At 32.3% G+C, this 15,984-nt stretch overlaps 1 protein-coding gene across 3 annotated transcripts in view; it reads left to right on the forward strand.

Moving 5' to 3' along the window:
• LOC128991533 (NALCN channel auxiliary factor 1) overlaps positions 1-15,984 on the forward strand; it is an 89,909-nt gene that overhangs the window by 21,296 nt on the left and 52,629 nt on the right. The window contains exon 2 of one of the 3 annotated variants that reach the window (XM_054414498.1): positions 15,615-15,685. The exons of 1 other annotated variant lie outside the window; for it this stretch is intronic. The gene's annotated coding sequence lies outside the window, so the exon portion shown is untranslated. The remainder of the gene's footprint in view (positions 1-15,614; positions 15,686-15,984) is intronic. One more of the 3 variants, XM_054414499.1, reaches the window with a different exon arrangement.

Raw genomic sequence — 15,984 nt, forward strand, 5'->3', positions numbered from 1 at the left:
TCATAGATCACGTACCTAAAAGTTCCATTTAATCAAAATTTGTTGTAAATATTTGATCATTTTTCAACAGCTGATCTGGTTTTTAGTGTATTCTACAAATAATGTTCCTCACTTACAGCCGCATTAGATTGTCCATGTTGGTCTTCGTCAATGATAATGTAGTCTGCAAGGTACCACCCATTGTCGCCAGTACGTTTACAAATTTCATTCATTTTTTATAGCAATGACATTTTGTGTATATTACTTAAGAACGGCCTGATTTTCTGCATAACCTCTCTATCACAATTTTGTATTTGCTTCAATTGGCATTAATTTGTCTACTTACTGTTATAACGTAAGTTATATTTACCTGAAAAAATCCAGTATTGAAAGGCCTAATGTTGTTCAGATGGTTTTTGTTTCCCTTAAATGTGAATAATGCAAATCCTTCAATGAAAGTTTTATCAAGGTTTCTTGGATGTAGTCATATTCTTCTCTAAATCACTTGACTTTTATGAAAAGATATATATAATGTCCTTGCCGTTCCAGTTTAATACAGCCTTGTTTTCCTTTGCCAATCATCATAAAGTTAAGTCCGCGTTTCCTACAAAATAGTAACTTTTCGGCTAACATCCTTGTTCATTGTTTGTGGGAATCTTCATATTGTAGGTGTTCTTCATTACATAGGAATTAAAATATATCAAATTGCCCAGGCTTCCTCGATTTTTTACATTGCAAATTAAAGTAGTAAATATTTAATCTATTCTATCTATCTATATATTAATAGGCAAGCATGTTTCTTTAAAACCTTTTTTCTCAGCTCGTGTACATCGCAGGGAAAATGTACGCATACTGTTGGAAAGATATTTTCATGTAGATGTGCAGAATACCTTTATAAATTAAAATAGGATAAAAAATAAGCACAAAAAATGAGTTTAAAATTTTGAAAAAATCAACATGGATCTTATCTGTTGCCATGCTGGTGACGAAATAACAACTAAATATAAACACAAAATCAAAACAAATGGAAGAAACTCCAATCACATGTTTTATTTACAGTGTGGGGTGAAAATAGAGTACATAGAGTACATTACATATTTTTTGGTCGAGTTTCGACCACTGGACGACCTCTAGTACTTATTTAATACGCAAGCAGATTTTTTGTGACAATACTCCTCCGAAACTACTGAACCAATTGACATGTTTTTGGTGTCATTGGAAAGAGCGTAATGTGAAGTAGTGCAGGAAACTTTCTTTTTAGGGAAATAATTAGAAAGTGAGGCCCTGGGGACCTTTAAGGTTTCGTATTTCTCCATAAGATTAACATGGGGAACAAAAATTAATATAAAACTCCAACTGTTATCAGAAATTAAAAGTGAGAAGAAGAGCATATGATAATTGTTAACAATCAATAAAAGTTTGCCAATTTAACAGTTTGCTACAAACATTTACTGACTAGGTAGAAATGAAATATTTACTATTTGAATTATTGTTGGCGTAAATATTACAATGGAAAAAAGCTAGAGAGCCTGGATAAATTGATATACTAAAAAGAAAACTCAATTAACACTGTGCTGCATTTCTTAGTGATCATTGAAAGAGCCGATTTGCAAACTATGGTAACATAGGAAAGTCATAGAACACCACCAAGGAGAAGAAATAGAAATCATATTTTTTATATTTATAATCATTATTATGGACAATCTAATGCGGCTATGAGTAAGGCTATTTGTAGAAAACACTAAAAAATCAAGATCAGCTTTTGAAACGATATTTACAAGAAATGTTGATTAGCCTATATCGATCTGTTATGTACATCTTGAATATTTCCGAATCTTTGAGTCGAATCTTTTAAAGTCATCAGAAATTATGGCTGTTATTCGTTTTAAAATAACGCCTGTAATACTTAGCAATTGCTCGAACTCGAGCAACAGGGACACTAGTTTCAACAAAATCAGTAAATGTACCCAATGCGTTTCGTTGAATTGAAAAATAAATAACATCAATTAAATTATACAGCTGATCAAAATGTAAACAATTATGTTCTTCATAAGGCTAACATGCGAGCTTTAAAAGCCACTGGGGCAGAGCCCAAGGGACTTTTTCAAAAATGGTCAGTTTGCAAATCTACGCTACACGCCCTTTCCAATGAGACGTCAATGGATAAAATCGGTTAAGAAATGGCGGAGGAGTTCAACCGACAAAGTTTCATGTAGCGTATTAATTATACTAGAGGTCGTCCAGTGGTCGAAACTAAACCAAAAATATGTAATGTACAGACTTCTTTATTTTCATTCCACACTTTGAATAGAACATGTGATTGGAGTTTCTTCCATTTGTTTTGATTTTCTGTTTATATTTCGTTGTTATTTCGGCACCAGCATGGCAACTCATAATATCCATGTTAAATTTTTCAAAATTTTAAATTCATTTTTTGTGCTTATTTTTGAGCCTATTTTAATTTATAAAGGGATTCTGCACACCTACAGGAAAATAGCTTTCTAACAGTATGCGTAGATTTTCCCTACGATGCACACGAGCTGAGAAAAAAGGTTTTAAAGAAACATGCTTGCCTATTAATATATAGATAGATAGAAGATTGTCAGATTTCAGTCATCAGCATATAAATTATTTAATCACTTCTCACCCTCATTTAAAATAATTTATATACCGCAAACTCATTGTTAAAAACATATTCAACGCTACGAAGCATAATATCTCATCCAAAATATTTACAACTTCATATACATTTTTCATTTATAACAACCAAACAACAAAATGAAAGTGCCCGCTTAGTCTATTTCATGGTCACATTTTTCACTATAAAACCGATCGCACTGGTGCAAAGCAATAATCATATTTAACTTTTATTCTTCTTTGACTTTTCATAATTAAAAAACCTTAACATTAAATACTAGACCTCTTGTAATGGAGTTTATGGGAGGCTTACATGGGATTGAACAGTACTAATCCACTGTTATCTAGATGTCTGTCTGTTTGTTTGTTTGCATTGGGATGGACAATGCTGACTACCCATTGAGTCAATGGACACAACAGTTACTCATGATTACAAATTGTTACACCCATACACTGCAAAGTTGCCATGTAATAACTCCAATAAAGCTATAATAGTATAAAATATATTATGGTTTCTGTCTAATTATATCAGCTTTTTTCGCATAAGCAAGTACAGTGCTCTGACAACAGTACGCGTCGAGCCCTACAACAATTTGGTGCAAAACAATTACTTAAGTTCGAACCCCGATTTTTTGAAAGACGATTTTGTTTTTGACTTTGTCTAAGGAGAATATTATTCTTGATAGTAAAATGTTTAAAGCAAATCAAAATCATTTTTGGAAAATACGTCATTGAACTTTCATTTTTACATGCCCTTAGAGGTTCGACACTTATAAGCTTAACCCATTAAAACCTTTTACCTACGACCGTTTTTTAAAGTAGCCGTTTAAGTACAGTTCTTAGAATTGAAAAGTATCTCATAACAGCATTGTTTACTTTCATAACAGCATAGTTTTACTCATAACAACACGCGTAACGGACCAATGAGGTTCAAGGATTGAGAGAGGAGAAGCAAAATTGTAATGATTCGAAATTCAACTAATCAGCTGTTCAGGCCAATCTAATTGTTGATTGGTGCAATTAGTGTTTGATATTTCAATATTTTATTTAAATTTTAATTATACTTGATATTGATAATTAAATTCAACCACGTGTGTTTATAGTAGTTTACGCAACGATTGCGTAAAGATAGTGTTAACGACACGAGTAGAAAGTTTAAGAAACTTAAAAACTTCTACGAGTGTCGTTAACTCTATTTACGCGAGTTGCGTACACTACTTTACCTACGACGGCGTTTTAATTACTAAAATCACTACTCATAACTTCTAAGAGAGGTTATGTTTTTGTTTATAACCTCTCATTGCCACTGACAGTGATTCAACGAAACTGTTGAAATTGTTTCGTTGAATCACTGTCAGTGGCAATGAGAGGTTATAAACAAAAACATAACCTCTCTTAGAAGTTATGAGTAGTGATTTTAGTAATTAAAACGCCGTCGTAGGTAAAGTAGTGTACGCAACTCGCGTAAATAGAGTTAACGACACTCGTAGAAGTTTTTAAGGCATTCGCCAAGGCTCGTACCGTAACTTTCTACTCGTGTCGTTAACACTATCTTTACGCAATCGTTGCGTAAACTACTATAAACACACGTGGTTGAATTTAATTATCAATATCAAGTATAATTAAAATTTTAATAAAATATTGAAATTGGATGAAATTTTAAAAATTACGTAAAATTTACATTTTGCTATGGTATGATGAATTGATACATTGGATTCCTCTGCAACCTCTCAAAACACAGTATGTTTAGGGTCCGAGGGGATGTTCAGCAGATGAGTCAGTTCGGACGTTGTGTTGTTTATGAACAAGCTGGGAGCCCCTAAACGGTCGTATCGTCTAAACATTCAATCGGACCTGCCATCCAACACTTACCAATCTCAACGTTATTGCTATTTACAACCGTGCCAATACACGGAAATGTTGGTAATTCCTACACAATTTTATCAACATTACTAAACGTATTAATTTGTAAAATATTAATAATATCAATCTCAAAACTAGTACTAAGGAAATTGGTCTGAAATTAAAACAGAAATGATAATCATACAGTCCATAGATACTAATACTTCTGGTCCTTGATAAGAAATAGCTGATCTTAGTGAAAGAAATTCAGATAATCTCACTACATTCTGCACTTACCAAGCTTTCATTTTCAGCTTAAAATACACCCAATCCTAATGAGAGTGATCCATACAATATAATAAATACACTACACAAACCACAATAAAAGTGGAATACAATCAAAGCATGCATCACTGCACATTGCAGAAAGAGGAATACTTATGCTTGCAGTATATGATTAACTTTTTAGTGTAAATTATTACAGCTATGACAAAATTTGAACAGTGGAGTTATATTTGATTAAATTTTTAACTGATTAAATCAGTTTCAAAGTTGAATAATGTTATTACTAATGCAAACTCATGATTACATTCTAGTGCATGCCATTATTTAATTCGATTCAAAACAAATTATATGCGTCAGCGTATAACGGTTTCAAGTGCTATAATTTGTTCCAAACATTATTCTACACAACTATTACAACTCACACAAAATGGCTGAAATTTCCATTATTCCCCATCAAAACTTGTTTCGATCAAAATTGTCAAATTATGTTCTCCAATGTGATGATCCACAGAAATTGGTTTGATATACAGTATTACATGACTTTGTCTCCCAACATATACAGTATTACATGACTATGTCTCCCCAATGCGCAACCATATACTATATTCTACATGTAGAAATCACCACTGCTAATATGTCTATTTACAAAAAGGTTTCATTGGTATATAAAAGTGTTCATTTCCAGTAATCACGGACTAAGCCAGATTTGTTTACATAATAACCAACACGGACCTCCGCCTAGCGATGTCAACTGTTTGCCGAATATTCTACAGTCCTGGGATACCGCTTGAAATTGGATGCGGAATGTTAATTTACCTTCATTTATCTGTTTGTGTACATTAGATTTACATAATTATGTAAACGTTCTTTTAAATCAGATGTACAGCAAGGAAATGTTATGTGTTCACCTGAACACATAACATTTATTATACATGCAACGTCATGTTATATAATCGATGGGTATTGAAAGTAAATAATTTAACAATCACTTAGTTGCACCTTTCAAGATGTTAGAAGAATGTAAACATTATAAGTCAATTGTTTGTAATGGAAAGTAAAAGTTATATATATATATCTATATCTTTCTGTTGTATACCTTTATCTTTTTACGTTTGGTCCTTCTATAGCCGGATCAAAACTATAGTTATCAATAGTTTTTCGTCACCTATGAATTTTTTATCAAGATAATTAATTATTATCAAACTGTTAATCTTACATCTTAATCCTGGAAAGTTGTCATGTCATCTCTGGAATCAAAACTGAATTTACAAGAATTGGCAAACGTATCAAAATGTTGGATGATCAAGGACCACTATTGGCAGTGTGCAGGTATTGTAACCTTTTACATATTTTGATTTGCATAAAGTAGCCTAAAACACAACTAAAACAATTAAACATGAAACGTAGCTATTTTAGTAACACTATAAAAGGTCCATCATTATTGTTACAGCATCATACACCACTGCAATTTATTGATAAACCTAATATTTTCTTATAAAACTTGGGAGTTATAAAAAAATGTGTCACTGCCTCTTACAAAACCCCTCTTAATATACGGTAATCCCTCCTCCATTAAAACGGATTCTACCACATTGAAAAATGGTTTCACATTTCAGAAGCTCATGGGTTTTCAAACCTTGTTTCCCAAAAATATAAAATTAAGTTACTATCGTGAATGTATTTATGTTTTGGGACATGTTTACTAAACAACCAAAAATCAATTTCAAGGCACTTAAGAAGTGTTTAACGACTAACTTCACCTTGGAGACTTTAGACTTCAGTAATTAAGATGAAACTATTTTGTCGCTTGAGTTTTGGAAGAGAGACTAGTTGTATTGTTCTTTGGAGGGAAGCCAGCTGTTTTGAACCGGTAAAACATTTTCTCAGTCACTTTCTTCCTCTTCAGATTTCTAGTAAATATTAAAATCAAGTATACCCGTTTAAAACTCAAGGGCCTTTTTTTATTTGTTGTCTTTTTATGTTAGTATCACTTTTATTAATTATGGGTTAAAATTGAAAATCTAGCAATATTTGCATTCACAGTAAGATTGTTGATTTTTCATGGAGATTAAACTGGCATGGAAATAAAAATGGTTCAGTGCAAAACATCGCAATATTTTAGTTATCTTTAAATATTGAAGTAAATATTAAATCTAAAAGGACGTTGCTCAATATTTGAGTCAACTAGAGGCTTGGTTATTTATTTTCAAACGTTCATGCCCATTATAAGCTACAAGTGATTTACGTTCAATAATGTCAGTGCTGTGTGATAGTTAAAGCAGATTACCGATTATACTCGTTGACCAGTTCATCCTCATTGACCAGTGCCTCATCGACCAGTGTCTAAATGACCAGTGCCTTATTGACCTCTATATGAGTGAATCGATATTCTTGACGAGGATCTGAAGAAGGTGACATAGTCGCCGAAACGATCCTAATCCACCATAGAGGAGGTAAAGGAATCACAAGACGAAATTAAGGTAAATTAACCTCTTATTTCTTTGAATTAAAACGAATTATGATAAACCAGCCAGGACAAAAATTAATGTTACGTAAACCAATCTCTCACTAAGCATCGTTCATGGCAAAGTAATATAAGCATTGATTATATAACACTATTATATAGTCAATGATGTTATATAGTTATAACACTGTTATATAGTCAATGATATAAGCCAGTAGTATAACGGGGGCACAGTTTTGAGGGACTGTGATAATCACTGTCGAAACAATTTTGATACGGTTTTTCTGATAAACTCCATTAACATCGCACTAACTGAATGATCAAGAAATTTCATTGGGATTAGTGCAAAAAATCTAGTTCGTAATGTTGATAAATCAGCATTTTGTTGACAAACAAAATATATAGGCCCTGGAACAGTCCAGAACAAAGATATAAATGGTTTTCGTGTGGTAATTGATGGTAATTTCCCTTGGTCATCTCAGGATGATCCGGTTGCAATAAGTTGTAAAATGTATTTAATTTATTAAATAATTTTAAAAATCTCGTGCAAATAAAAATTGTACTGTAGGTTTATTTTATAGACATTGTGTTGAGATATGATTTAATTCTTTAGAGAGATAGCTGCAGTGGGGATGTTCTTTTAATACAAGGAAGCATCGTTAATTTTATAGTTGTTATAGTTTCCAAATCAACTTGTAGAGCACATTGCAGACATTTGTTTATTAATTTTTTCACCTATTAACCTATATTTATGTTTTTTTAAATTAACAATTTTACAACTGTGTAATGAATATAAGATTGAAGAATAAGATACATAATTCAAGAGTTTTACCAGAATCAGTATTTAAAAATAATTTTTACAGTTAATAGTATTAAATGACTTGACATTAATAAAGAGTAATAATTTAACTGTCAAGCCATTCAATTTAACTCTAGGCAATATAAATTTGGTTGTGAAACTTTTTGTTTGTTTTGACTGTGGTAACTGTCTGACCTTTTCATACTATAATGAATAATATTGTAATGTTAAAATTATTTGATTTGATTTCCTGAAAAGCAATTTAACAATAGGGCGTACAAGCTACAACTAGTTCCAAATAACATAAAAGTAATAAATTTAATTAAAAGTGTTATAGGGTAATAAACTATCGGACCATTTATCAATAGTAATGGGTGCTCGTGGTCACTCTACAAATTTGGGTTTGGAACGCGGAAACGCAATGTGTAATGAAATGGGAATCCCCCTTTTACATCCCCCCACAGTTGGTCGGTGGCGACGTGGCCCGGGGCGCCTGCCCCCCCCCCCCCCCACCATCTCGTAACCGTTTCAACCCTAACCCACCGATCACCACGGTGTGTTTTTATTTCATCCACTTTGTCCATCGATGTGCCTTCTAACGCTTAACAAAGTCCCCCGTTCCGTAGTTACTGTGTGTGCGTTAGTAGTAGATGAGGGATTGTTTCGGGTTGGATTTTTAATATTACTGAACTATTCGTGATACATGAATATGGTGTAAGATTTTCAGCCTAGATTAAGCCTTAGACAAACTTTCAGTACAAAACTTGTAAAAAATGTAAATATAAACTAGTAAAATAAAAATATTGTTCCCTTTCTCGATGTTAAATACAAAAATTTGAGCCATTGAGCCAATGTGTACATGTAACTTTACCCCAAGTAGTTCTTGGAAAGTTGATAAATAATAATATTCCTCCAGGCTAAGCACATAAGTTATCAAGTCATATTCAAATTCAGTGAAAGAAACTGTAATTCCTTTTTTTTGCATTCTTGATTTGCTAACAGTTTTGCTTTTACAGTAAACGTCAATCGCTTTACTTATTTCAAATTCATGATGCCACGGAAAAACTATTTTACGCCACACTACACTATTTTGACGAACTTTCCACGCAAGGATTTAGTCCAGAAAACAGCTGTTTGCCGCCAGCTTATTCAAATGGGGTTTCATTGCGTACTACTGTGCTGCAATGAGTTTTACCGGACGCCAATCAGCTGATTATACTTGTATTTGCGTGGCAATGAGTGGTTATAAACAAAAACATAACCTCTCTTGGACGTTATGACTAGTGATTTTTAGTCCTTTAGTTGGTGGAAATATATAAGGATTTGTACGGATTAAGTAGTATGGCGTAAACTATCGTACGTAACTCGTCCAAAATGTGTGTACCGGACTCGTATGGTAATCCCGTACTCGACTTCGTCTCGCACGGGAACGACCACACTCGTCCGTTAAACACTTATTTTCAGGACTAGTAACGTAATATACTATTACGTACGACCGTTTTTTAAAGTAGCCCTTTCAGTTCATTTCTTAGAATTAAAAATTTCTCATAACAGCATAGTTTTACTCATAAAAACACGGGTAACGGACAAATGAGGTTCAAGGATTACGGGAAAATAAGTAAAATTGTAATGATTCGAACCTGAACTAATCAGCTGTTCAGGCCATTTTAATTGTTGAGTCGTGCAATTAGTGTTTAGTACAATGTACAATGTAACACTCTTAGAAGTTATGAGTAGTATATTTAGTAATTAAAACACTTAAGTAGGTAAAGTAGTGTACGCAACTCGCGTAGCGTTAACGACACTTTCTTTACGCAATCGTTGCGTAAACTACTATTACATTTAAAATTCACGGTGAGCAAATATCGCTTTAATTAATCACCATCGTTCATTTTGTCACATGAAACTATTTTATTTGTCTGATTAGCTTCAAAGCTAAAATTCATAAATCAGACAATTAATTCATAACAAATTTTGTTCAATGTGAGAATTCCGTTCCTTAGAGTTTTATGTTTCTTGGTACAACCAGTAAAGCCATTTAAAACTCAAAATAAAAAAGAAGAGTAGTCGACTAACATATAAAAAAATCGCATGTGCTTAGAAGCTAACTTCAGGGGAGTTAAAAACCTTCCCCCGTGTAATTTTTACACAAATTGGGGCCTATCTGGATGGTACGCTGTTAGTAATGCTACAAGTAATGTAATTACAGTAGTAAGTCAGTAAGGAAAGAGGGTTTACAATTGAATACAGAATAAGAATACTTATATGAGTATACAACAGGATAAAGGGTAAAGCCATATACATATTGCATTAATGGCATTTGAAATGCTTTGTCCAAAGATCAAGCAAATCCATAGGAGGCATTTTACTACTTGGATTTATCATAGGAATAGCTACTAAATTAAATTAAATTTTGTTTGTGGATTGTTTAATCATCTGAAATAATTGACACAACCGTACAATACTATAAATTATTGTATTATTGTAATTATTGTATTATTGTATTATTGTAAATTGGTTCTTGACCGTTGGAAGGTAAAATAAAATAAAATAAAATAAATACTAACGAAACAAAACACTGAATCTTGGATGATGTTTATTTATCCAGAGGTAATACCAGAGGTAATATATATATATATATATCATCTATGTGGAGTTATGTACTCTATAACAGTAATAAAACCTGTATACAGAATCAATGATTTTCTGTAGACCATTGTAAAGTTATTTTAATTTACAGTATTGCTATATTTCTCGTGATTGTACCTTTTTGCATAGCGGTAGTGGGTAAAGCTACTAGCCTGAAATAAATCATAAGTTATTTGCCATTGGTTTCACTCACAATCCCTGACGTGCTAATTTTTCCGTAAAAAATTATACTAACCTAAAAAAAACATAAAATTACAAATTACAAAATCAATTGTTTTGCGAAACATCACAAAAGTTAAACATTCTGTATACATTACTAGTGTGTGTGAAGCAATCATTGCTAAATATGACAACCAAATTACCTAATTTAATACTAATTCATACTATGTTTGTTTACCGAGATGTCTTTCCAGTGGCGTTACGCTAAGAATAAAAATAACAGTAAAGCCTGTTTAAACAATCAGTAGAAAAGCTGGAATCGGCTACAATGCCAATAAAAATGTTTACACTGTAAATAAAAATTGGGTGAAAAGCGATTCGGGTCGCAGTCAATGGATAAAGGGGTGAGGGGGGAGGGGCATGACGCCACAAAGAATTTTAGGGTCGGCTGAAATGTCCGTTTCAACAGTTGCTTGATTCTGTTTTGCTTCTTGCAATTAAAAACTGGCACTTCCCACTAGTTTACTTTGTTTTCATGTAAGGTGGCTTTATCACATTTTTATATGTCAGGGAAAGTATTTTTTGTTGTTGCAATTCTACTAACGTGTTTTGACTTAATATCATTTTTCACCTATGCACCGAATTCTTTACAACCGTTTCATTTCTGTTAAATCTAGTTGTTATTTATACTTTATATTTCAATTCTTTTAGTTATAAAATATGAATTCAGGCAGGATACAATAGAATAGATGGATTCAAGTAACCTAGGTATTAAATCAACACCAGGGAAAACCTAAATCAGGTTTATTTTAAAATTAAAATACGAGTGATTTTGTTTTAGTTATTGTCTTTACCTTTATCCCTGCTGTTAAATGTTTATCCCGTGCTGATAAATTGTCCCCGGGTCTATATCTTACCATGAGACCTACGGTAATAGCGTTGACTGTTCACGCATTCATCTTATAAATGCTGTGTCCATATTTGTTTTTGTATTAATACTTGAGCTATTAAAATAATCTTAAGTTCAAACAATTGGTATGATAACTTTTTAATTTTAATTCCTAGTTTGTTATACCGTCAGAGTTAAATGACTAACAAAAACGTGAGGTTTCAAATATGTTTTTTAACTGGGCTCATAAACCTTACTCCAGAATTTAGGAAGTTGGTACGAACATTTTCTGATATAGTTACTACTTCCTGAATGGCTCCAAAAAAGGATAATTTTATCTCAGAAATAATGAATTTAGATGATCGATTTTTACTTTCTAGCCAAACATGAAATTTACTGTAATATTATATTAGGTTTTTATTTTTGTGCCCTGTCGCCACCGGTAAACTCTGCAACACTGTAGTTGTCAGCTCTTAATCTGTGGCCTCCCTCAAAAAAAGGAATACAAAAGAGATAAGTTTTATTCTGTTCTATAATTTACATAATATTAAGATTTGGTGTATTTTTATCAGTTGTTGTTCCATCAATTTGAGTTGTCAAAAGTACAAAAGTGTGACTTATACCCTGTAACAGATTAGTTCTTCTACAAATAATAGTTTAAAGGAAAATTGCTTAGGTTTTTTGTAACGTTAAGAAGAATAATCCAACTATACTTGCATATAGCAAATCTTGCTGGTGTTTTGATTTTTAATATTTAATAACTGCTTATGCTGGTTTAATTTGCATGTTATATTGTAATTTGATAGTCTCTTAGCGTGCCTGCAACATTAGCGTCATTTACTTTTACATCTACCAAAAATCAAAGCTACGATTCAGATGTACTTTTTTGTCCTAGGAAGCTAGGCACGAGCCTGGGATTGTTTTTCACATTACATCAGGCTAGACCTAGGGGTTGCGGCATCATCACTTAGATGAAATCTAATTGTGACTTGGCTGGGATCGCCCGCGCTCTAACCACTACCACAGAAAATATACTACTATTAAAATTGAACTATTATTATTAGGTAATAGTAGTATATTTTCTGTGCCACTACGCCAGCTCGCTCCCCATCTACTTAGTTGCCCCAGATGTACTGTGTACTGCTGTTTTATAATGGAATTGACTACTAAACTAATGAAGTTGATGAAGTATCCATATCCTTATAAGGATACTAACCCATCTGAATGAGGATTGGATGGTCATCGCGAAATGTTAATACAGTAAATATAAACGTATTGACAATAATGGTGTATGTTAAGCAATATAAGTGTATAAACCGTTATTTTAGAAAATTCAAAAACGAAATCGTCAATATATTAGATTGGCAATTTGTTGTAAAACTATAGCAAGTTTGTAAATAACAAATTCCGTTTTCTAAAACTTAGAATTATATCCAATTTAAGTGGGCCGATACAAACGAAAGTTTAACAACCTAATAAAATGTTAAAATTAACTAAATGTCATACAACGACTTTTCAAAGCTTGTAAAGTTACTGACCTCTCGTCCTTTCCTGCTATAAGCTAATAAACTTTGAATGTGCTAATGTCTACAAACCTAGTATTCTAATTCAGAAAACACGTTAAACGGAAATTTCTTTTAAATAAAGGTATGAACAAATAAACACGTCTATTGAAGGACATGTTAACTCAATTTACAGACAAAGTTCAATTGATCTTTCATCGTAAATCGTCGTCAACTTGAATGACTTTGAAATACTAATTATGAGTTTTATTTCCTTAGTCAATAGTTTGGGGTAGTTCTGATAAGAAATAACAGAAATATATTAGACTGGCCAGAGGAAGATGATAAGGGGAATGTAGGGTAGGTCAGGTCGTCAGTAAGATCGGTGAGGCTGGTTCATTTCGTCCCCTCATACCTTGTGGCCCCTTGGTACATTGAAATGTATACACAAACTTCTCTCGTCTCTTATTAAATGTATTTACGTTCTGAATCGTGTGAAGAAAATCGTTGGTTGAGTTATGACTCCGTGTATTAAATAGTGATGTTATCATTACTTAATTCGAAGATTAGTTGACATAGAAGATATTTTCGCTTGTTATTGTGACGATTTTAGTGAACCGATTGTTGATATGAGTTCTCGGTTGCGCTTGTTCGTATTTAGAATTGCCATTTTCATGTAGGTTGATTTGTAATAAGATATTTATCGGATAATTGTATGTCATATTTGGCTATTATACATATGGAAATCCGTTTATATTTTAAAATATGTTGTATAAATTTCAACAAATTGAACATTGAACGTTAGGTTGTGTAAAGACGTTCTCATTATAGGTTGCTTTCTATCCTTTAAATTACAATCCATACGGACGAAGCATACTATAAAAAAATCATCAAACCTTTATATTTAACCGCAGATTATTTTAGTTTATAATTTACACCCGATAAACTCTTGTTTTCAAAGTTACTTAGTTTTGTTACGTAATAGCTACGTCATCTAATAGATTATTTTGGACATTTCCATCATGAGAGTAAAAATTCAAAGTGATCATGGCTATGCTGGGTTTGTATATTATTCTTGTACAGTAATGTGTCTTACCTAATGAAGTAGTGACAATTTTGTTATTTACTATCGTGACGATAATGTCCACTGTAGTCTAATATAAAATGTAAACTCTCCATCGTCAAATGTGAAATTTAAACAGAGAACTAACAGGCTACACGCTATAAGAGGCGTTCCAACATGGTTCTAACCTTATCAACGAGTGAGACAGGTTTTTGAATAAAGAGTAAATATAGTAACCCCCTCAATTAATATTAGGTACAAACTCTTAGGTGAATACTCGTACACACCCGTTGTATATTAACTATATCGGAATAAAAATGATCGACAAATGTGGAGCTATGTATCCAATTATGTAATTTTGCCAATTGAGGTTAGTATTTCATTTGGGTAGTAAATTAAATTAAGTGAAGGTAATCCAATGAGAGTGTAATGAGAATTTGTTTTAATGTGGGTGACAGTTATAAGGATGTAAAGTCCATGATTATAAGAATCGATTATAACGTATTATAATCTAATGAGAAACTCTTGGCAAAATTTAAGTTTAACTAGCTGCTGAACCTTTGAAGCCGCAACAGGGAGAAAATTCAGTGAGATGAATGTAGCCCCTTCATATCATAAAGCATCTTAATCGTAAAACTATCTAACAAATATTAGAAAATCAAACAATGTATTGAATTATATTAAATCTTGGATTTTATAACGAATTAAAAATAAACGTTTAACACAAGTATTATTTTGATTTGAAATATTTGAACTCAACTGGATTATCTTACTGCAAATCACTTGAAAAATGTAAATGCCGCAGTCGGCTGCAAAGTAGTTGAAAATCAAATTGTATTAGCTACTGTCGTTTTTTATTATATAAATCGTCGGCCACCCGCTTACCTGTGAATAGACACATGGTCTGATAAAAAGTAACAATTTTGCAATTTTGTAATCTTTATCTAAATGCATAATTCTGTCAAAGATGTTGAATGTTTGTGAATTTTTATTTAAACTAAATTGTGTCATACCAAAAACGAATTCAAAATGTTCGCAGCGTCAGCTAACACTTCTTAAAAATTAAATTTTTAAAACCCGAAACAAAATTAAATTGATGGCTTCGACATTCCTTTCCATTCCAAACTATTCCTTTAACAGAAGAATCGTGTGAATAAATCAAGTGGTTGATTCAGGAACATTTGGCACAAAACCCATTTTAAGCTGCAATTCGTACATAAATGATAATTTTACGAGCAATAAGGTTTCTTAAGATATAACTACAAAATAAATATTAATTATATTTTGTGTTACGCTTTACTGTGCTGTACAACTTGTAAGATAAACACTTTTCGTTTTTTTTTCAGAAGGAATGCTGCAAAAACGGGAAAATGAATTTACTATCTTCCAAAAAGATCACATCGCCAATATTTATAAGGTGAATACACTTTCGTTCTTAAATGTCTAATATCTTAACATGAGGAATCTTAAGGGGACATCTTACGTGATATTTTTAGTAAAAATGTCATTCAAACTGTACATTTGATAGTAATAACCGTAGTTTGTAAACATTTTCGTGGCTAACAGTAGCCCCTTTGGCGCAAGAGATTTTCCAATTAGTCAAAAAGTAGGCATTAAAAAATAATGGGACATTATTACAGATTTTATGATTTCAAGAGTTTGAAATATTTTATTTTGAAATTGCCCGAAAATGGTACCCTTCTACATAGTCAATCA

The sequence above is a fragment of the Macrosteles quadrilineatus genome, unplaced genomic scaffold, assembly GCF_028750875.1.
Source record: "Macrosteles quadrilineatus isolate MER2022 unplaced genomic scaffold, UCM_ALF_1.0 Scaffold_4__1_contigs__length_99947679, whole genome shotgun sequence".
In the NCBI taxonomy this organism is placed as follows: Eukaryota; Metazoa; Arthropoda; class Insecta; order Hemiptera; family Cicadellidae; genus Macrosteles; species Macrosteles quadrilineatus.